We start from the raw sequence: 23,964 nt of genomic DNA, 5'->3' as shown, positions 1-23,964 counted from the left end.
TTTATGTAGATATGTAAGTCTGAAGATGAAGGTGAAACCCTGAAACATCACGATTTTGGATTAAAAGAATTTGGGGCGCGATCCGATATAGATCGTAGTTTGCGGCACAAGCGAGGGAACCCGCGTCGCCCGCAGTTTCAGCTCGCAACTCGAGTTATCCCATATACTGCGCCGTCAGATGCTAACGTGCCGTAAGTCTGACAAACCAGCGATGTCCAGAAATCTGCGCAAGTACAAATTTCTGGCGTCGCCAGTGACTTGCGGCACGTTAGAAACTGCCGGCGCCTACAAAACCTGACTAAAGTCTAAATCAACCGCACTGTCTAACACGCCTCCCTAACATAGCCCGACACATCTAACACGCCTCCCTAACATAGCCCGACACGTCTAACCCTCTATCCGCTATCCCCCCTCACTAGCCTAACAATAAAATATGTATTAACCCCTAAACCGCCGCCAGCTATATTAAATCTATAACCCCCCTAAAGTGAGCCCCTACCCCGCCGCTATCTATTTTAAAATTATTAACCCCTAATCTAATCCCCTTACCCCGCCGCCATCTATATTAAATTATTTAACCCCTAAAATACTAAACTATCCCTACCACTAAACCTAAGTCTAACCCTACAAATAGCCCTGAAAAGGGCTTTTTGCGTGGCATTGCCCCAAAGTAACAGCTCTTTTGCCAGCCTTTAAAAGGGCTTTTGGCGGGGCTTTGTCACAAAGTAAACTGCTCTTTTGCCTACAATCTACATCCCCCTACACCGCGGCCACCTATAATAAATGTATTAACCCCTAATCTAATCCCCCTACACCGCCGCCAGCTATATTAACTATATTAACCCTAATTATATTAGGGTTAATATAGTTAATATAGTTATTATATTATATATATTAACTATATTAACCCTAATTATATTAGGGTTAATATAGTTAATATCGTTATTATATTATATGTATATATTAAGTATAATAACCCTATCTAACTCTAACATCCCTAACTAAACTCTTATTAAAATAAATCTAATATTAATATTATTAATTAAAATATTCCTAGTTATGAACTATTTAAGAGCTACCTAGTTAAAATAATTACCCAGTTACCTGTAAAATAAATCCTAACCTAAGTTACAAATACACCTACACTATCAATAAATTAAATAAACTACAAATATCTATCTAAAAATACAATTAAATAAACTAAACTAAATTACAAAAAAAACCAAACACTAAATTACAAAAAATAAAAAAAAGATTACAAGATTATTAAGCTAATTACACCTATTCTAAGCCCCCTAATAAAATAATAAAGCCCCCCAAAATAAAAAAATTCCCTACCCTATTCTAAATTAAAAAAAGTTCAAAGCTCTTTTACCTTACCAGCCCTTAAAAGGGCCTTTTGTGGGGGCATGCCCCAAAGAAAACTGCTCTTTTACCTGCAAAAATAAAACACAATACCACCCCCCAACATTACATCCCACCACCCACATACCCCTAATCTAACCCAAACCCCCCTTAAATAAACCTAACACTACCCCCCTGAAGATCTCCCTACCTTGTATTCACCCAGCCGGGCCGAACCGATCCAGGCGATGTGTTCCAGCAAGCGGCAGAGAGTCTTCTTCCATCCGGGCGATGTCTTGAAGCAAGCGGCAGAGAGTCTTCTTCCATCGGCGACGTCTTCAAGCAAATCGGCATCTTCAATCTTCTTACTTCGCTCCTCCGCCGCGGAGCATCCTTCCGGCACGACGACTTCCCGACGAATGAGGTTCCTTTAAATGACGTCATCCAAGATGGCGTCCGCCGAATTCCAATTGGCTGATAGGATTCTATCAGCCAATCGGAATTAAGGTAGAAAAATCTGATTGGTTGATTGAATCAGCCAATCAGATTCAGGTTCAATCCGATTGGCTGATTGGTTATCTTAGGGTTTATTTTATAGGTAAGTATTTAGATTTAAATAGGAATATTTTAGTTTATAATATGAATTAGATTTATTTAATAAGAATTTAGTTAGGGGTGTTAGGGTTAGATAGGGTTAATATAGTTTATATAAATACTATAGTAACTATATTAACTATATTAACCCTAATATAATTAGGGTTAATATAGTTAATATATATAATGTAATAACTATATTAACTATAATATACTTAGGGTTAATATAGATAATATAGCTGGCGGCGGGGTAGGTAGATTAAATTAGGGGTTAATAATTTTAATATAGATGGCGGCGGTGTAAGGGGTTCACATTAGGGGATAGATCAGTTAGATGGTGGCGGTTTTAGGGGCTCACAGTAGGGGGTTAGTTTATGTAGATGGCGACGGTTTAGGGGTTAAATACTTTATTATGGATTGCGGCGGGGGATCGCGGTTGACAGGAGGGAGATAGACATTGCGCATGCGTTAGGTGTTAGGTTTATTTTAGCAGCCAGTTTAGGGAGTTACGGGGCTCCAATAGTCAGCGTAAGGCTTCTTACGGCTGCTTTTTGTGGCGAGGTGAAAATGGAGTAAGATTTCTCCATTTTCGCCACGTAAGTCCTTACAATGTATATTGGATACCAAACTGCGCAGGTTTGGTATACCTGCCTAAGGCCCAAAAAACTACGGGCGACGGCAGAAATATACGCGCGTAACTTCTAGGTTACGCCGTATATAGGATACCAAACCCGCGCAAATATTGGCGTTGCCGACTTTTGCGGGCGACGATTTTTATCGGATCGACCCCTTGATGTTTAAATCCGGTGGGTGCCTGCTTGTTTTTCACTGGAATATTTACTTTGCTGCTGAGCACCCCGGTCATCAGAGAATTTGTCAGTGCTAAACCTATTTGTACTTTATATATATATACTAGTCCTAAAGCCCGTTCACATGGGCCATTTTTTGCAGTATAGCAGTCCCACCCCATCGCTCTCTCTCTCCCCCTCTCTTTTGTGCTCTCTCCCCCTCTCTTTTGCGCTCTCTCCCCCTCTCTTTTGCGCTCTCTCCCCCTCTCTTTTGCGCTCTCTCCCCCTCTCTTTTGCGCTCTCTCCCCCTCTCTTTTGCGCTCTCTCACCCTCTCTTTTGCGCTCTCTCCCCCTCTCTTTTGCGCTCTCTCTCGCTCCACCTCTCTTTTGCTCTCTCTCTCCCCCATCTCTTTTGCTCTCACTCCCCCCTCTTTTTTGCTCTTTCTCTCCCCTTCTGTTTTGCTCTCTCTCTCCCCCCTCTCTTTTGCTCTCTCTCCCCCTCTCTTTTGTGCTCTCTTCCCCTCTCTTTTGCACCCTCTCGCCCTCTCTTTTACGCTCTCTCTCGCTCCACCTCCCTTTTGCTCTCTCTCTCCCCCCACTCTTTTGCTTTCCCCCCCCCCTCTCTTTTGCTTTCTCCCCCCCCTCTCTTTTGCGCTCTCTCCCCCCTCTCTTTTGCACTCTCTCTCCCCCCTTTCTTTTGCTCTCTCTCCCCCTCTCTTTTGCTCTCTCTCCCCCTCTCTTTTGTTCTCTCTCCCCCCTCTTTTGCGCTCTCTCTCCCCTCTCTTTTGCACTCGCTCTCTCTCCCCTCTCTTTTGCTCTCTCTCCCCCTCTCTTTTGTTCTCTCTCCCCCCTCTTTTGCGCTCTCTCTCCCCTCTCTTTTGCACTCTCTCCCCCTCTCTTTTGCTCTCTCTCTCCCCCTCTCTTTTACTCTCTCTCCCCCTCTCTTTTACTCTCTCTCCCCCTCTCTTTTGCTCTCTCTCCCCCTCTCTTTTGTGCTCTCTCCCCCCTCTTTTGCGCTCTCTCTCCCCCTCTTTTTTGCACTCTCTCTTGCTCCACCTCTCTTTTGCTCTCTCTCTCCCCCTCTCTTTTGTTCTCTCTCCCCCTCTCTTTTGTTCTCTCTCCCCCTCTCTTTTGTTCTCTCTCCCCCTCTCTTTTGTTCTCTCTCCCCCCTCTTTTGCGCTCTCTCTCCCCTCTCTTTTGCGCTCTCTCTCCCCTCTCTTTTGCACTCTCTCTCTCCCCCTCTCTTTTGCTCTCTCTCCCCCTCTCTTTTGTTCTCTCTCCCCCCTCTTTTGCGCTCTCTCTCCTCTCTCTTTTGCACTCTCTCTCTCCCCCTCTCTTTTGCACTCTCTCTCCCCCTCTCTTTTGCTCTCTCTCCCCCTCTCTTTTGTTCTCTCTCCCCCCTCTTTTGCGCTCTCTCTCTCCCCCTCTTTTTTGCACTCTCTCTTGCTCCACCTCTCTTTTGCTTTCTCTCCCCCCCTCTCTTTTGCTCTCTCTCCCCCCTCTCTTTTATGCTCTCTCTATCCCCCCTCTCTTTTATGCTCTCTCTCTCCCCCCTCTCTTTTATGCTCTCTCTCTCCCCCCTCTTTTATGCTCTCTCTCTCCCCCTCTCTTTTATGCTCTCTCTCTCCCCCCTCTTTTGTGCGCTCTCTCTCCCCCTTCTCTTTTGCGCTCTCTCTCTCTCTCCCCCTCTCGTTTTCGCTCTCTCTCCCCCCCTTTCTTTTGCGCTCTCTCTCCCCCTGTCTTTTGCGCTCTCTCTCTCTCTCTGTCTCTTTTGTTCTGTCTCTCCTTTTTTTTTTTGCTCTCTCCATCCCTCTCTTTTGCTCTTTCTCTCCATCCCTCTCTTTTGCTCTCTCTCTCCCCCCTCTCTTTTGCTCTCTCTCTCTCTCCCCTCTCTCTTCCCCTCTCTTTTGCTCTGTCTCTCTCCCCTGTCTTTTGCTCTCTCTCTCTCCATCCCTCTCTTTTGCTCTCTCTCCCCCTCTCTATTGCTCTCTCCCCCCTCTCTTTTGCTCTCTCTCCCCCTTCTCTTTTTCTCTCTCTCCCTCTCTCTATTGCTCTCTCTCCCCCTTCTCTTTGCTCTCTCTCCCCCTCTCTTTTTCTCTCTCTTCCCTCTATTTTGCTCTTTCCCCTCTATTTTGCTCTCTCTCCCCCCTCTCTTCTGCACTTTCCCCTCTCTTCTGCTCTTCCCCCTCTCTTTAGCTCTTTCCTATTTTTTTTGTCTCTTACCCTCTCTTTCTATTTCTCACCCCTCTGTCTCTTGCTGACCGTGCCCTGCCACACCCCTGTAACGCCCGACCACGCCCGGTCATGTCCGACCACGCCCACACTCCCGTCCGGCTATGCCCCGGCCACGCCAACTTCGGAGTTTCACCGCAAACAGCATGTCAGATAAGACTAGGTGTATTTTTCCTCGTGCTGTCACTACTGCGCATGACAGCTTCGGACAAACACACTTTTTTTCTCTCTCCCCCTCTCTTTTGCGCTCTCTCCCCCTCTCTTTTGTGCTCTCTCTCGCTCCACCTCTCTTTTGCTCTCTCTCCCCCATCTCTTTTGCTCTCTCTCCCCCCCTCTATTTTGCTCTTTCTCTCCCCTTCTCTTTTGCTCTCTCTCTCTCTCTCTCTCTCTCTCTCTCTCTCCCTCTCTTTTGTGCTCTCTTTCCCTCTCTTTTGCACCCTCTCGACATCTCTTTTGCGCTCTCTCTCACTCCACCTCTCTTTTGCTCTCTCTCTCTCCCCCTACTCTTTTGCTTTCTCCCCCCGTCTCTTTTGCTCTCTCTCCCCCTCTATTTTGCGCTCTCTCTCCCCCCTTTCTTTTACTCTCTCTCTCTCCCCATCTCTTTTGCATTCTCTCTCTCTTTTGCACTCTCTCTCTCCCCCCTCTTTTGCGCGCTCTCTCTCCCCCTCTCTTTTGCGCTCTCTCTCTCCCCCTCTCTTTTGTGCTCTCTCTCTCCCCCTCTCTTTTGCACTCTCTCCCCCTCTCTTTTACTCTCTCTCTCTCCCCCTCTCTTTTACTCTCTCTCTCTCCCCCTCTCTTTTACTCTCTCTCTCTCTCTCCCCCCCTCTCTTTTACTCTCTCTCTCTCTCTCTCTCTCTCTCCCCCTCTTTTACTCTCTCTCTCTCTCTCCCCCTCTCTTTTACTCTCTCTCTCTCCCCCTCTCTTTTACTCTCTCTCCCCCTCTCTTTTGCGCTCTCTCCCCCTCTTTTGCGCTCTCTCTCCCCCTCTCTTTTGCACTCTCTCTCGCTCCACCTCTCTTTTGCTCTCTCTCTCCCCCCTCTCTTTTGCTCCCTCTCTTTTGCTTTTCTCCCCCCTCTCTTTTGCTCTCTCTCCCCCTCTCTTTTGCGCTCTCTCCCCCTCTCTTTTGCGCTCTCTCCCCCTCTCTTTTGCGCTCTCTCTCGCTCCACCTCTCTTTTGCTCTCTCTCTCCCCCATCTCTTTTGCTCTCACTCCCCCCTCTTTTTTGCTCTTTCTCTCCCCTTCTGTTTTGCTCTCTCTCTCCCCCCTCTCTTTTGCTCTCTCCCCCTCTCTTTTGTGCTCTCTTCCCCTCTCTTTTGCACCCTCTCGCCGTCTCTTTTACGCTCTCTCTCGCTCCACCTCCCTTTTGCTCTCTCTCTCCCCCCACTCTTTTGCTTTCCCCCCCCCCCCTCTTTTGCTTTCTCCCCCCCCTCTCTTTTGCTCTCTCTCCCCCCTCTCTTTTGCACTCTCTCTCCCCCCTTTCTTTTGCTCTCTCTCCCCCTCTCTTTTGCTCTCTCTCCCCCTCTCTTTTGTTCTCTCTCCCCCCTCTTTTGCGCTCTCTCTCCCCTCTCTTTTGCACTCGCTCTCTCTCCCCTCTCTTTTGCTCTCTCTCCCCCTCTCTTTTGTTCTCTCTCCGCCCTCTTTTGCGCTCTCTCTCCCCTCTCTTTTGCACTCTCTCCCCCTCTCTTTTGCTCTCTCTCTCCCCCTCTCTTTTACTCTCTCTCCCCCTCTCTTTTACTCTCTCTCCCCCTCTCTTTTGCTCTCTCTCCCCCTCTCTTTTGTGCTCTCTCCCCCCTCTTTTGCGCTCTCTCTCCCCCTCTTTTTTGCACTCTCTCTTGCTCCACCTCTCTTTTGCTCTCTCTCTCCCCCTCTCTTTTGTTCTCTCTCCCCCTCTCTTTTGTTCTCTCTCCCCCTCTCTTTTGTTCTCTCTCCCCCTCTCTTTTGTTCTCTCTCCCCCCTCTTTTGCGCTCTCTCTCCCCTCTCTTTTGCGCTCTCTCTCCCCTCTCTTTTGCACTCTCTCTCTCCCCCTCTCTTTTGCTCTCTCTCCCCCTCTCTTTTGTTCTCTCTCCCCCCTCTTTTGCGCTCTCTCTCCTCTCTCTTTTGCACTCTCTCTCTCCCCCTCTCTTTTGCACTCTCTCTCCCCCTCTCTTTTGCTCTCTCTCGCCCTCTCTTTTGTTCTCTCTCCCCCCTCTTTTGCGCTCTCTCTCTCCCCCTCTTTTTTGCACTCTCTCTTGCTCCACCTCTCTTTTGCTTTCTCTCCCCCCCTCTCTTTTGCTCTCTCTCCCCCCTCTCTTTTATGCTCTCTCTCTCCCCCCTCTCTTTTATGCTCTCTCTCTCCCCCTCTCTTTTATGCTCTCTCTCTCCCCCCTCTTTTATGCTCTCTCTCTCCCCCTCTCTTTTATGCTCTCTCTCTCCCCCCTCTTTTGTGCGCTCTCTCTCCCCCTTCTCTTTTGCGCTCTCTCTCTCTCTCCCCCTCTCGTTTTCTCTCTCTCTCCCCCCCTTTCTTTTGCGCTCTCTCTCCCCCTGTCTTTTGCGCTCTCTCTCTCTCTGTCTCTTTTGTTCTGTCTCTCCTTTTTTTTTTGCTCTCTCCATCCCTCTCTTTTGCTCTTTCTCTCCATCCCTCTCTTTTGCTCTCTCTCTCCCCCCTCTCTTTTGCTCTCTCTCTCTCTCCCCTCTCTCTTCCCCTCTCTTTTGCTCTGTCTCTCTCCCCTGTCTTTTGCTCTCTCTCTCTCCATCCCTCTCTTTTGCTCTCTCTCCCCCTCTCTATTGCTCTCTCCCCCCCTCTCTTTTGCTCTCTCTCCCCCTTCTCTTTTTCTCTCTCTCCCTCTCTCTATTGCTCTCTCTCCCCCTTCTCTTTTGCTCTCTCTCCCCCTCTCTTTTTCTCTCTCTTCCCTCTATTTTGCTCTTTCCCCTCTATTTTGCTCTCTCTCCCCCCCTCTCTTCTGCACTTTCCCCTCTCTTCTGCTCTTCCCCCTCTCTTTAGCTCTTTCCTATTTTTTTTGTCTCTTACCCTCTCTTTCTATTTCTCACCCCTCTGTCTCTTGCTGACCGTGCCCTGCCACACCCCTGTAACGCCCGACCACGCCCGGTCATGTCCGACCACGCCCACACTCCCGTCCGGCTATGCCCCGGCCACGCCAACTTCGGAGTTTCACCGCAAACAGCATGTCAGATAAGACTAGGTGTATTTTTCCTCGTGCTGTCACTACTGCGCATGACAGCTTCGGACAAACACACTTTTTTTCTCTCTCCCCCTCTCTTTTGCGCTCTCTCCCCCTCTCTTTTGTGCTCTCTCTCGCTCCACCTCTCTTTTGCTCTCTCTCCCCCATCTCTTTTGCTCTCTCTCCCCCCTCTATTTTGCTCTTTCTCTCCCCTTCTCTTTTGCTCTCTTTCTCTCTCTCTCTCTCTCTCTCCCCCTCTCTTTTGTGCTCTCTTCCCCTCTCTTTTGCACCCTCTCGACATCTCTTTTGCGCTCTCTATCACTCCACCTCTCTTTTGCTCTCTCTCTCTCCACCTACTCTTTTGCTTTCTCCCCCCCGTCTCTTTTGCTCTCTCTCCCCCTCTATTTTGCGCTCTCTCTCCCCCCTTTCTTTTACTCTCTCTCTCTCCCCATCTCTTTTGCATTCTCTCTCTCTTTTGCACTCTCTCTCTCCCCCCTCTTTTGCGCGCTCTCTCTCCCCCTCTCTTTTGCGCTCTCTCTCTCCCCCTCTCTTTTGTGCTCTCTCTCTCCCCCTCTCTTTTGCACTCTCTCCCCCTCTCTTTTACTCTCTCTCTCTCCCCCTCTCTTTTACTCTCTCTCTCTCCCCCTCTCTTTTACTCTCTCTCTCTCCCCCTCTCTTTTACTCTCTCTCTCTCTCTCTCTCCCCCTCTTTTACTCTCTCTCTCTCTCTCCCCCTCTCTTTTACTCTCTCTCTCTCTCCCCCTCTCTTTTACTCTCTCTCCCCCTCTCTTTTGCGCTCTCTCCCCCTCTTTTGCGCTCTCTCTCCCCCTCTCTTTTGCACTCTCTCTCGCTCCACCTCTCTTTTGCTCTCTCTCTCCCCCCTCTCTTTTGCTCCCTCTCTTTTGCTTTTCTCCCCCCTCTCTTTTGCTCTCTCTCCCCCTCTCTTTTACACTCTCTCTCTCCCCCCTCTCTTTTGCGCTCTCTCTCCCCCCTCTTTTGTGCGCTCTCTCTCCCTCTCTTTTGCGCTCTCTCTCCCCCTTCTCTTTTGTGCTCTCTCTCTCTCTCCCTCTCGTTTTCGCTCTCTCTCCCCCTTTCTTTTGCGCTCTCTCTCTCCCCCCTCTTTTTTGTTCTGTCTCTCCTTTTTTTTTGCTCTCTCCATCCCTCTCTTTTGCTCTTTCTCTCCATCCCTCTCTTTTGCTCTCTCTCTCCCCCCTCTCTTTTGCTCTCTCTCTCTCCCCTCTCTCCCCCCCTCTCTTTTGCTTATGCCCCGGCCACGCCAACTTTCTGAGTTTCACCGCAAACAGCATGTCAGATAAGACTAGGTGTATTTGTCCTCGTGCTGTCACTACTGCGCATGACAGCTTCGGACAAACACACTTGGCCTTTTATATTATAGGATGTGTGTGTATATATATATATATATATATATATATAATCAGCTGGAGAGCACTCTCACTTCTCAGGTCACTCTGCCAGGGTGCATGCAGGGGTTGAATAATATTAGTGAACAGAGGCAGCACTCACTGGTCTTTTTTAAATGTGCAATTTATTTTGTGACGTTTCGGGGACCGTATCCCCTTCCTCAGAATAAAGTGGGGCAAAAAAGTATTTAGTCAGCCACCAATTGTGCAAGTTCTCTCACTTAAGAAGATGAGAGAGGCCTGTGATTTTCATCATAGGTATACTATAACTATGAGAGACAAAATGTGGAAACAAATCCAGACAATCACATTGTCTGATTTGGAAAGAATTTATTTTCAAATTATGGTGGAAAATAAGTATTTGGCCAATATCAAAAGTTCATCTCAATACTTTGTTATATATGCTTTGTTGGCAATGACAGAGGTAAAATGTTTTTTGTAAGTCTTCACAAGGTTGTCACACACTGTTGCTGGCATGTTGGCCCATTCCTGCATGCAGATCTCCTCTAGAGCAGTGATGTTTTGGGGCTGTCGCTGGGCAACACGGACTTTCAACTCCCTCCAAAGGTTTTCTATGGGGTTGAGATGTGGAGACTGGCTAGGCCACTCCAGGACCTTGAAATGCTTCTTACGAAGCCACTCCTTTGTTGCCCGGGTGGTGTGTTTGGAATCATTGTCATGCTGAAAGACCCAGCCACGTTTCATGTTCAATGCCCTTGCTGATGGAAGGAGGTTTGCACTCAAAATCTCATGATACATGGCCCCATTCATTCTTTCATGCACGGATCAGTCGTCCTGTTCCCTTTGCAGAGAAACAGCCCCAAAGCATGATGTTGCCACCCCCATGCTTCACAGTAGGTATGTTGTTCTTTGGTTGCAACTCAGCTTTCTCTCTCCTCCAAACACGACGACTTGTGTTTCTACCAAACAGTTCTACTTTGGTTTCATCTGACCATATGACGTTCTTCCAATCCACTTCTGGATCATCCAAATGCTCTCTAGCATACTTCAGACGGGCCCGGACATGTACTGGCTTAAGCAGGGGGACACGTCTGGCACTGCAGGATCTGGCGGCGTAGTGTGTTACTGATGGTAGCCTTTGTTACCTTGGTCCCAGCTTTCTGCAGGTCATTCACTAGGTTCCCCTGTGTGGTTCTCTGATGTTTGCTCACTGTTCTTGTGATCATTTTGACCCCATTGGGTGAGATCTTGCGTGGAGCCCCAGATCGAGGGAGATTATCAGTGGTCTTGTATGTCTTCCATTTTCTAATTATTGCTCCCACGGCTGATTTCTTCACACCAAGCTGCTTGCCTATTGCAGATTCAGTCTTCCCAGCCTGGTGCAGGTCTACAATTTTGTTTCTGGTGTCCTTTGACAGCTCTTTTTGTTCTTCACCATAGTGGAGTTTGGAGTGTTGTGGACAGGTGTCTTTTATACTGATAACAAGTTTAAACAGGTGCCATTAATACAGGTAATGAGTGGAGGACAGAGCCTCTTAAAGAAGAAGATACAGGTCTGTGAGAGCCAGAAATCTTGCTTGTTTGTAGGTGACCAAATACTTATTTTCCACCATAATATGCAAATAAATTATTTCCAAATCAGACAATGTGATTGTCTGGATTTGTTTCCACATTTTGTCTCTCATAGTTGAGGTATACCTATGATGAAAATTACAGGCCTCTCTCATCTTCTTAAGTAGGAGAACTTGCACAATTGGTGGCTGACTAAATACTTTTGTGCCCCACTGAATATATATATATATATATATATATATATATATATTGCGAAGGAAATGGGGCGTGTTAAGCGCTGGGTATGATCATAAGAATAGTAATAAATATGAGCAAAAAACTATTCTGCAATATATGTGTTTTGTCAAAAATACAAGTGAAATAAAATAGACTATCTATATTCCAATGTGCCCCATGTCTAAGGGTTAAATTTATAAATGGGTAAAGGCTGAATAACACAGTCTTTTTAAAACACAAATGAAAGGAAACCACCCATAAGCTTCCCTATGAGTCAATACACAAATAAAAATAAGTAATAAACTTTAATAGCTTTGAAATAAATCACAAAGTTCATATGAGTCCATGTAGAATAAAAATATGTAGGACCAGAAAACACAGCACTCCCGCAGTTTGACCCCTCCAGTGGTGAGTGTACTTACAGACTTGTACCTCAATAGTATGAGGTCATTTTGAAGTGATAGAATCTGTATGTAAAACGATCCTGGGTCCGTAGGTATATTGTGTGAGTGTGCTCGTCAGTCTCCGTTCCGGTCCTTTGTACGGCTCACTCTGTTCCTGGAGCTGTAAGAAATTCATTTCCCTTTGAATCCCTTCGTAAGGCTCCGGTACATGAATAAAGTATAAAGGAGAAGCGCAAAATATAGTGTAATTTAAATTATTTAAATGGATTGCCGCACTCAAGATTAAAAACACTTACAATATTCAACCTCAATGATATGAGGTAACATAAGCATATGTAGAATGATGGTGTCAAATTGCGGCTTGAAAAATGTGCACAACACTGAACCGGCCAGTTGAAATTTTAACGCCCACTGCGTTTGGAATCAGTGTGAAGAGTCCAATCGATTGTTCGATAAGAAACAAAAATGTACCACTGGTACATCAACACCTGACGCGTTTCGAAGGCTTTAGATAATAGTTCCTTCTTCATCATGGGTAAAGGCTGTGTTATTCAGCCTTTACTGATTTATAAATTTAACCCTTAGACACGGGGCACATTGGAATACAGATAGTATATTTTATTTCACTTGTATTTTTGACAAAACACATATATTGCAGAATAGTTTTTTGCTCATATTTAGTACTATTCTTATGATCATACCCAGCTCTTAACATGCCCCATTTCCTTCGCAACACATTCTTTTTTCTATTAGGGACCAATTTTTTCTATTAGGGACCAACCAATTTCTATTTGTATATATATAGGTAGAAATAGCAGGTGGCCCAGCACTCCAACATTGGTTATGTAGCAAACACCTGTATGCAATCCTTAAAGTTCATATTTAGTAATATTCGGAAGTGAAGGGCACTCTCAGGATTTTTTTGAAGACACAAAATAATTTTATTCAGAGTCACAACAAGTCATCAAGAACAGAGTCGACGTTTCGGCTCTCTTAAGAGCCTTCTTCAAGACAAAGAACATCTCATTTCGGTGCGTAGCCGTGCTCCACAAACAGAAAAATATATATACACACACACAGCATTCTATTGCAAAACATGCAGAAAATCTTAGACCAAAATATCAAAGCATGCAATTCCTTCCTGACTTTAAGTACACATTTTTGGAATGACAAAAATAATAAGCTACTTTTTCAGGGATCAGAATTAGACAGCTTTAGGTGAATCACATGATTTCACCTTCTTCAATTCCTCTTTTGACTAGATGTTGAAATATGACAAACAAAAAAAAACACAATTGGTGCACTTTAGAAATCTTCAGGGTTTGCCTTAATCATTGCAAGCATTTTTATTTTTATTGTATACATTATTCATTGAAGCATATTTTCATAAATATTAGGCAGTTTATATAAAATATACAGATAATAATAAATAGTCCAAAATCAGAACAATTTCAAGCTCTTCAATAGATCTTGAAAATATGTATATTAAAACAGGGAATCAATGCTTTAGAGTTTAAATACTTTGGAAAATCAGAAATATAGGAAAAAAAACAATATATAAAACTGACAGCCATAGCTTATAATGCAAATATAAACTTATCCAGCTTTTACCACAGTTATTTGAAGAAAAAAAAACACATTAAAATATGAAACACTCTTCTCGTAAAGTGCATAGAACTTAATAACAAAAATGTGCTGTATTTTGTAATAATGCAATAAATATGCAGTAGCAGCTCTGTCTATAATGAAACACTCATATACATTTCAAATACAGGCACATAAAACACATCTTGATGCTGCTATGCTCAACAAATTCACATCAAGGAGACTAAATCTGGAGTATACTAGATGTAAGAAACTGGAGCAGGCATCTTTACTGTCTGATTTTATTTTTAAACGGACAGTCAAGTCCAAAAAAATAATTCATGATTCAAATAGGGCATGTCATTTTTAACAACTTTCTAATTTGCTTTAATCACCAATTTTTCTTTGTTCTCTTGGTATTCTTAGTTGAAAGCTAAACCTAGGAAGTTCATATGCTAATTTCTTAGACCTTGAAGGCCACCTCTAATCTAAATGGATTTTGACAGTTTTTCACCACTAGAGGGCATTAGTTCATGTGTTTCATATAGATAACATTGAGCTCATGCATGTGATTGGCTAAAATGCAAGTCTGTCAAAAAAACTGAAATAAGGGTGCAGTCTACAGAGGCTTAGATACAAGACAATTATAGATGTAAAACGTATATTATTATAACTGTGTTGGTTATGCATAACTGGGGAATGGGTAATTAAGGGATTATCTATCTTTTAAAACAACAACAATTCTGGTGTTGACTGTCCCTTTAAAGATCCTTTGTCGTTCCTGCAAAATTATGGATCATCTTTGATCATATCCGGTTTAAACAAAATCAAATTGTTTAGTTGACTCTCGTCCATAGGTGTAGCTAGAAGTTGTCATTAGTTCAGTTAGTAATTTTAGTTGAGAGAGTTAAATTTTACATCAAGGTTTTGTTGTTTCCATAAGACTCTACTTTGAATATTTACTATTACTTTCTTCATGGGTGTTTTCAGAAACAGCTGTTAAAGACTTTTCTAAATGGGAGTATTGATTCAGAAGTGGATGTCATTATTATAAGCTTTTGGTGGCCTCTTATATGGCTGTATTTAAATTGCATAAAATGTTGCCCTAATGCCCAGAAAATCTGGAGAAAATGTGATTGGTTTGGTGTATCACATTTGGTGGAAAGGCAAACAAATTATGCATTATGTTGCATCTGGAGTTAGGTCATTGAGATTATAGACTGCGTAAATAAAATCTAGGATTTTGTCTTTTTTTGGGAAATAATGGATTACATATTATGATTTCAAAGCCTTGGATAGTGTTAATAAGCCGCAATAAAATGACAATTTGGGATATAGGGCTTATCCGTCAGACCTGGGTTGGCAAGATTTGGAAAAAGGTTTCCAGATCTACTTAATATTGCTAAGAACGAGCCAGTAATTGGGGTAGAGGTAGGATATATATTATATGTGCTTTCTTTCTTTCTCTCTCCCTCTCTTTCTCTTTCTCTATTTCTATCTTTTGTTCTCTCTCTTTCTTTATCTCTTTCTTTCTTTATTATTCTCTCTCTCTCTCTCTCTCTCTCTCTCTCTCTATCTATATATCTATATATATATATATATATATATATATATATATATATATATATATATGTATATATATGTGTGTGTTTTTTTTTCTCTCTTTCTTTCTCCCTCTCTTTCTTTCTTTATCTCGCTCTTTCTTTCTCTCTCCCTCTCTTTCTCTCTCTTTCGCTCTTTCTTTCTCTCTCCCTCTCTTTCTCTCTCTTTCTCTCTTTCTTTCTCTCTCTCTCTCTCTGTCCCTCTCTCTTTCTCTCTCTCTCTCTCTCTCTCTCTCTCTCTTTCTTTCTCCCTCTTTCTTTCTATCTTTCTTTCTCTCTATCTTTCTTTCTCTCGCTCTTTCTTTCTCTCTCCCTCTCTTTCTCTCTCTATTTCTCTCTTTCTTTCTCTCTTTCTTTATCTCTTTCTTTCTCTCTCTCTGTCTCTCTCTGTCCCTCTCTCTTTCTCTCTTTCTCCCTCTCTTTCTTTCTATCTTTCTTTCTCTCTCTCTTTCTTTCTTGTATCAGTTACTCAGCGTTTTATACCTATTCCAAAGACTATTGATAATTAGTTTTGCACTTTATCATTCAACACCATTTATGTGTTGAATTTGATGTGTCAATTTTGTTGCTGAAATAAAGTGCAAAACCAGTGGTTAAGAGGGGGAGCCATTGCTGTGCATGGATCATATGGGTGATTTTCCCGATAACTGGAAGTATTGGATCAAAACTTTTTCCATGGAATAATACAAGTTGAAAGCACACACGGTTGCTTGAGCACAATTGAAGTTAAGGCGCGTTGGGTTAGTGTGACATCAGAGCTCATCTTAACTGTTTTGCAAAATAAAAAGGTCTCACAAAACACATCAAACATACATTACAAAATACAGTTACACTCATAATAACACCAATTAATAAAACATAGAAATACATACATTTGCATATATATATATATATATATATATATATATATATATATATATATATATATATATATATATATATATATATATATACACAGGGAGTGCAGAATTATTAGGCAAGTTGTATTTTTGAGGATTAATTTTATTATTGAACAACAACCATGTTCTCAATGAACCCAAAAAACTCATTAATATCAAAGCTGAATAGTTTTGGAAGTAGTTTTTAGTTTGTTTTTAGTTATAGCTATTTTAGGGGGGTATCTGTGTGTGCAGGTGACTATTACTGTGCATAATTATTAGGCAACTTAACAAAAACCAAATATATACCCATTTCAATTATTTATTTTTACCAGTGAAACCAATATAACATCTCAACATTCACAAATATACATTTCTGACATTCAAAAACAAAACAAAAACAAATCAGTGACCAATATAGACACCTTTCTTTGCAAGGACACTCAAAAGCCTGCCATCCATGGATTCTGTCAGTGTTTTGATCTGTTCACCATCAACATTGCATGCAGCAGCAACCACAGCCTCCCAGACACTGTTCAGAGAGGTGTACTGTTTTCCCTCCTTGTAAATCTCACATTTGATGATGGACCACAGGTTCTCAATGGGGTTCAGATCAGGTGAACAAGGAGGCCATGTCATTAGATTTTCTTCTTTTATACCCTTTCTTGCCAGCCACACTGTGGAGTACTTGGACGCGTGTGATGGAGCATTGTCCTGCATGAAAATCATGTTTTTCTTGAAGGATGCAGACTTCTTCCTGTACCACTGCTTGAAGAAGGTGTCTTCCAGAAACTGGCAGTAGGACTGGGAATTGAGCTTGACTCCATCCTCAACCCGAAAAGGCCCCACAAGCTCATCTTTGATGATACCAGCCCAAACCAGTACTCCACCTCCACCTTGCTGGCGTCTGAGTCGGACTGGAGCTCTCTGCCCTTTACCAATCCAGCCACGGGCCCATCCATCTGGCCCATCAAGACTCACTCTCATTTAATCAGTCCATAAAACCTTAGAAACCTTAGAGCTCTCATGGGGAACACTACATAGCTGGTGTGACCACTTTGGATTTACCTTTTGGGACATTTGAAAAAGATGCCAGTTAGGCATCGAAACGTCATGTTTTTCCCAAGATTTTAACTTTTTGTATTATTAAAAGCTAAATTTTACTTACAAATGACCAGTGAGTGCTGCCTTTTTTGCATAGTAAATACTGTTTTGACATTGCACCCTGGCAGCTGCTACTAAATACATGGTGTGCATTCCTACACAGGACTTTGCTATATATATATATATATATATATATATATATATATATATATATATATATATACACTCACCGGCATCTTTATTAGGTAAACCTTGCTAGTACCGGGTTGGACCCCCTTTTGCTTTCAGAACTGCCTTAATTTTTTGTGGCATAAATTCATCAAAGTGTTGGAAACATTCCTCAGACATTTTGGTCCATATTGACATGATAGCATCACGCAGTTGCTGCAGATTTGTCGGCTGCACATCCATGATGTGAATCTCCCATTCCACCACATCCCAAAGGTGCTCTATTTGGATCTGGTGTACTGGTGTATTGGGATTGGAGTAAAGAGAACTCATTGTCATGTTCAAGAAACCAGTTTGAGATGATTTGAGCTTTGTGACATTGGTGCATTATCCTGCTGGAAGTAGCTATCAGAAGATGGGTACACTGTAGTCATAAAGGGATGGACATGGTCAGCAACAATACTCAGGTAGGCCGTGGTGTTTAAACGATGCTCAATTGGTACTAAGGGGCCCAAAGTGTGCCAAGAAAATATCCCTCACATCATTACACCACCACCAGCCTGAACCGTTGATACAAAACAGAATGGATCCATGCTTTTATGTTGTTTATGCCAAATTCTGACCCTGCGATCTGAATGTCACAGCTGAAATTGAGACTCATCAGACCAGGCAACGTTTTTCTAATCTTCTATTGTCTAATTTTGGTGAGCCTGTGCGAATTGTAGCCTCAGTTTCCTCTTCTTAGCTGACAGGAGTGGCACCCGGTGTGATCTTCTGCTGCTGTAGCCCATCTGCTTCAAGGTTCATAGTGTTGTGCATTCAGAGATGGTATTCTGCATACCTTGGTTGTAACAAGTGGTTATTCGAGTTACTGTTGCCTTTCTATCATCTCGAACCAGTCTGCCCATTCTCCTCTGACCTCTGACATTAACAAGGCATTTTTGTCCACACAACTGCTGCTTACTGGATATTTTTTCTTTTTCATACCATTCTCTGTACCCTAGAGATGGTTGTGCATGAAAATCCTAGTAAATCAGCAGATTTTGTCTAGCACCAACAATGTCTGTGTGTGTTTTATATTTATGCACATATGCATTTATATGAATATATATATATATATATATATATATATATATATATATATTTATATATATATATATATTTATATATATTTACAAACACATATACACATAAACACATAAATACATATGTACACACACCTATACATAGATATAAGTGCATCACAGCAATTTGCAGTTAAGTAGATTAAAACATGTAAAAACATTTTTAAGCAATCAAGTGTTATACATTGTTTTTATTGTAAATACTTCACATTCCAATGTTCTACAGATAGAAGACTATGATCTAATTATTTAAAAATAGATATTTATATATATATATATATATATATGCACATATCTATACATATATATAATCCTCTCTCACTCTCTCTCTCTCTCTCTCTATATATATATATATATATACAGGGAGTGCAGAATTATTAGGCAAGTTGTATTTTTGAGGATTAATTTTATTATTGAACAACAACCATGTTCTCAATGAACCCAAAAAACTCATTAATATCAAAGCTGAATAGTTTTGGAAGTAGTTTTTAGTTTGTTTTTAGTTATAGCTATTTTAGGGGGATATCTGTGTGTGCAGGTGACTATTACTGTGCATAATTATTAGGCAACTTAACAAAAAAACAAATATATACCCATTTCAATTATTTATTTTTACCAGTGAAACCAATATAACATCTCAACATTCACAAATATACATTTCTGACATTCAAAAACAAAACAAAAACAAATCAGTGACCAATATAGCCACCTTTCTTTGCAAGGACACTCAAAAGCCTACCATCCATGGATTCTGTCAGTGTTTTGATCTGTTCACCATCAACATTGCGTGCAGCAGCAACCACAGCCTCCCAGACACTGTTCAGAGAGGTGTACTGTTTTCCCTCCTTGTAAATCTCACATTTGATGATGGACCACAGGTTCTTAATGGGGTTCAGATCAGGTGAACAAGGAGGCCATGTCATTAGATTTTCTTCTTTTATACCCTTTCTTGCCAGCCACGCTGTGGAGTACTTGGACGCGTGTGATGGAGCATTGTCCTGCATGAAAATCATGTTTTTCTTGAAGGATGCAGACTTCTTCCTGTACCACTGCTTGAAGAAGGTGTCTTCCAGAAACTGGCAGTAGGACTGGGAGTTGAGCTTGACTCCATCCTTAACCCGAAAAGGCCCCACAAGCTCATCTTTGATGATACCAGCCCAAACCAGTACTCCACCTCCACCTTGCTGGCATCTGAGTCGGACTGGAGCTCTCTGTCCTTTACCAATCCAGCCACGGGCCCATCCATCTGGCCCATCAAGACTCACTCTCATTTCATCAGTCCATAAAACCTTAGAAAAATCAGTCTTGAGATATTTCTTGGCCCAGTCTTGATGTTTCAGCTTGTGTGTCTTGTTCAGTGGTGGTCGTCTTTCAGCCTTTCTTACCTTGGCCATGTCTCTGAGTATTGCACACCTTGTGCTTTTGGGCACTCCAGTGATGTTGCAGCTCAGAAATATGGCCAAACTGGTGGCAAGTGGCATCTTGGCAGCTGCACGCTTGACTTTTCTCAGTTCATGGGCAGTTATTTTGCGCCTTGGTTTTTCCACACGCTTCTTGCGACCCTGTTGACTATTTTGAATGAAACGCTTGATTGTTCGATGATCACGCTTCAGAAGCTTTGCAATTTTAAGAGTGCTGCATCCCTCTGCAAGATATCTCACTATTTTTGACTTTTCTGAGCCTGTCAAGAGCTTCTTTTGACCCATTTTGCCAAAGGAAAGGAAGTTGCCTAATAATTATGCACCTGATATAGGGTGTTGATGTCATTAGACCACACCCCTTCTCATTACAGAGATGCACATCACCTAATATGCTCCCTGTGTATATATATATATATATATATATATATATATATATATTGTGCAAAATGCCATCATATATACGTAGAAATATGTATTTCTGAATAAATAGAACATATTCTACAATGTGAAGAACATTGGAATGTGAAATACTCATATTTTCATGTTGGGTAAGCGCACTTGAGAATATGCGATTGTGTTTGTGCATGAGTAGGGTGTTAGTTTTTTTCCTCTTCTTTTGCTCCTTTGACTTCTATAGTTCGGCTTTTTATGCTCGTTAGGTTAGTGCACAAGAAAAAAATGTTTACTTTCAACTAAAATGGGCGCTCCCGACATGCGCAAAAATCTTACTTCTAGCGCATATAACGCTCCATTTGTAATCTGTCCTACAATGTTTTACATCATCATAAACCCTTTCCGTGACACATATACAAAATGATAGCATATTTCTCAGATTAATCATGTTGTGGTATAATCCTAAAAAGATAAGGAATTTTGTGTTTAACGGGACATAATACCCAAATGTTGAAAATGATGCAGCATAGCTGTTAAAAGCTGACTAGAAAATATCACCTGAACATCTCTATGTAAAAAAGGAAGATATTTACCTCAAAATTTCTTAAGTATTCATACACTATTGTAAAGGTACTTTAAGTAGCCAATCAGGATACTAGTCCCAGGAATTGCAAGGGAGAGTGCATCTGGCATGTGCAGGCACAGTCATGTTATTTACCTATTCAGTTTAAGGAAGTTTACTATGAAATCTCACAAGATTTCAATGAAATCTCATGAGATCACAGAAAAGCATAACAGCACTGCTGATGCTGATTGGCTTTTGAGATTTTTATTTTATTTTTTCAACTCACAGCTGGACAGTAGCTGATAACTGTTACCAGAGCATTTACACTTGTAAACTGAAGAAATGTTGTGGTAAAATATCCTGCTTTTTTGCATAGAGATGTTCAGTTAATATTTTTTTTTCTACTTTTTACAGTTGTGCTGCATCACTTTCAAGGGATTATGTGCCTTTAAGTAAAATGTTAGAAACACATTTTTAATTAAACAGCTGTAATAGGTGAACATTTATATGCTCGTATTCATTACAGCATGTCATTTTAGGACTATCGACCCTACAATACTGTGGGCTAGATTACAAGTGGGGCAGTACTTTGCGTTTTCGCTATAGGGAAAACTCTGCTAGAATTTGCATTTTTGCGCTAGTCAGATTGTGCTGGTATTACAAGTTGAAAGAAAACATTTTTTTCTCTAACGGTAACCCAAATTGCGCATAAAGTTGAAAATCGTGATCACTATTACTCATTCCCACATAATAGTCAATGGAGAAGAAAATGGAGAAAAAAAGTTTAAAAAAACCCCACCCAACTATTGCACAAACACCATAACATATTCTCATTAGCGCAAACCCAACGTTAAAATATAGTATAAAAAATAGTATTCCAATGTTCTAATTATTCATAAATTAATATTTCTACATATAACTGATATTTTTAAAACAAATGTATATGTATACCAATATATATAGATGATTATATATATATATATATATATATATATATATATATATATATATATATATATAGAGAGAGAGAGAGAGAGAGAGAGAGAGAGAGAGAGAGAGAGAGCGAAATACATAGAACATATTCTGCTATATACAGAACATTAGAATGTTAAATATTTACAGTAAATGCATATTTAAAACCTCTAATAAATATGAATATTGCATAAATATGTTTTTATATGTTTTCATCTAAAAGGCTTTAATGCACTTATATATACTGCTGGTCTGGGCGGATCCAGTCAGCAGCGCTAGATTCACTTTTTTTTTTTTTAAAGCACCCTTTGGTATTTTTTTTTCCCTATGATGTCATATTTAAACAATCATCATGTAAAAATGTAATAATTGAATAATGTCAACATGTTCCAAAAAATGCTTAATTTGCATTTAAAGTTTATTTCAGAAAATCAGTCTGTTGGTAAATAGACTTTATTTTAGTGAGTAGAATAAATGACAATTATAAAGAATTTAACTGTTGCTATGCATTTAATAAATAAATATATGTATTTACCTTTGAATACCAGATTAATGTACTTGAAATTAATCTCACATTAAAGTAAGATTGTCTGTTTAAGGCTAATCAAGTTAATTTTTAAATTGCTTTGCAAGGGTTGCATTTTTAAAAAAATAAAAACATTAAGTATAATAGTTAGCTAACCAAGGTAGTTGGGCAATCAAGGATTTGGAGTAATCAAGGGGAAATGTAATTATTTTAGATTTTTAAGTTAAACCTTTTATAAAGAACTAGTACTAAAGCCTGTGTACTTGGGCCATTTTTTGCAGTACAGCGGTCCCACTCCTTGCTCTCTCCCCCCTCTCTTTTGCTCTCTCTTCCCCCCTCTCTTTTGCTTTCTCTCCCCCCTCTCTTTTGCTTTCTCTCCCCCCTCTCCTTTGCTTTCTCTCCCCCTTCTCCTTTGCTCTCTCTCTCCCCTCTTTTGCTCTCTCTCTCTCTCCCCTCTTTTGGTCTCTCTCTCCCCTCTTTGGCTCTCTCCCTCCTTTCTTTTGCTCTCTCTCCTCCCTCTTTTGTTCTCCCCCCCCCCTCTTTGGCTCTCTCCCTCCCTCTCTTTGGCTCTGCCCCCCCCTCTTTGGCTCTGCCCCCCCTCTTTGGCTCAGCCCCCCCCTCTTTGGCTATCTCTCCCCCCTCTTTGTCTCTCTCCCCTCTTTTGCTCTCTTCTTTGGCTCTCTTTCCTCTTTGGCTCTCTCTCTCCCCCCTCTTTGGCTCTCCCCCCCTTTAGCTCTCTCCCCCCCCTCTTTGGCTCTCCCCCCCTTCTCTTTGGCTCTCCCCCCCTTCTCTTTGGCTCTCCCCCCCCTTCTCTTTGGCTCTCCCCCCCCTTCTCTTTGGCTCTCCCCCACTTCTCTTTGGCTCTCTCTCCCCCCTTTGGCTCTCTCCCCCCCCTTCTCTTTGGCTCTCCCCCCCCTTCTCTTTGGCTCTCCCCCCCCCCTTCTCTTTGGCTCTCCCCCCCTTCTCTTTGGCTCTCCCCCCCCCTTCTCTTTGGCTCTCTCTCACCCCTTTGGCTCTCTCTCCCCCCCTCTTTGGCACTTCTCCCCCCCTCTCCTGCTCCCTCTCTGGCTCTGTCTTGAAGTCTTCACATCGCGGGACCCCGCCCGGCCACACCCCATCGCAACGCTCCCGTCGGCCACAAACAGCTGTGAGGTCTGGGGAGCGTGTGGCCGCTTCTCACGCAGCACACCTCACAGCTGTTGAGTAGCTCGCGCTCCATATCTCTTGCCACAGGCTGTTTCAATCAGCTTACCTCACGCTCCCCAGACCTCACAGCTGTTTGTGTACCTCGAGCTCCCTATCTCAAGGCCAAGTGTTTGTCTCTACTGCGCATGACGGCTTCAGACAAACACTTGGCCTTTTATAATATAGGATGTGTGAAAATCTCATTCAGTGTACAGCTTGCCACATTTTTGCATCACTGGAGCAGCCCCTTCTGGGATTATATGTTTGTGGCAAGTGTGAGCATATTGTCACTTTAGAAACTCGTATTGGAGATCTGGAGGAACGAATTGCAACACTGCATGAAATTCAGACACTTGAAAGAGAAATGGATAGGACTGAGCTGGTTGTTAATGGTTCCAGCAGTGGGAATGATTCAGATGAGGAGACTCCAGGATGTAGCTGGGTCACAGTTAGAGGGCGAAGTAAGGGTAAGCAGAAGAGACAGGCCAGTTCTGAGCTGGTACACCCCAATAGATTTGCCAGATTAAGTGAAGATGTTGGGGATATCAGTTCAGGGGTGGCAGTGTCACAGAGGGCTGCTTTGCCTAGTATAGTGAACAGTCCTTTAGTTGTGAAATAGCAGCATACTATGGTGGGCAGTCCTTCAGACATGGTAGAGGGGCATACTATAGTTAACAGTCCTTCAGTCATGGAAGAGGGGCATACAAGTCAGGTACTGAGGCAGATGTTGGTGGTAGGAGACTCTATTATTAGGA

At 42.3% G+C, this 23,964-nt stretch overlaps 1 protein-coding gene across 1 annotated transcript in view; it reads left to right on the top strand.

The window, feature by feature from the left end:
* Positions 1–23,964, top strand: part of HCN1 (hyperpolarization activated cyclic nucleotide gated potassium channel 1) — a 767,054-nt gene that overhangs the window by 310,784 nt on the left and 432,306 nt on the right. The gene's annotated exons all lie outside the window — the stretch shown is intronic.

This window comes from Bombina bombina, chromosome 2 (genome assembly GCF_027579735.1).
Source record: "Bombina bombina isolate aBomBom1 chromosome 2, aBomBom1.pri, whole genome shotgun sequence".
NCBI classification, from domain to species: Eukaryota; Metazoa; Chordata; class Amphibia; order Anura; family Bombinatoridae; genus Bombina; species Bombina bombina.
This window is presented reverse-complemented; position numbering and strand designations above follow the sequence as displayed.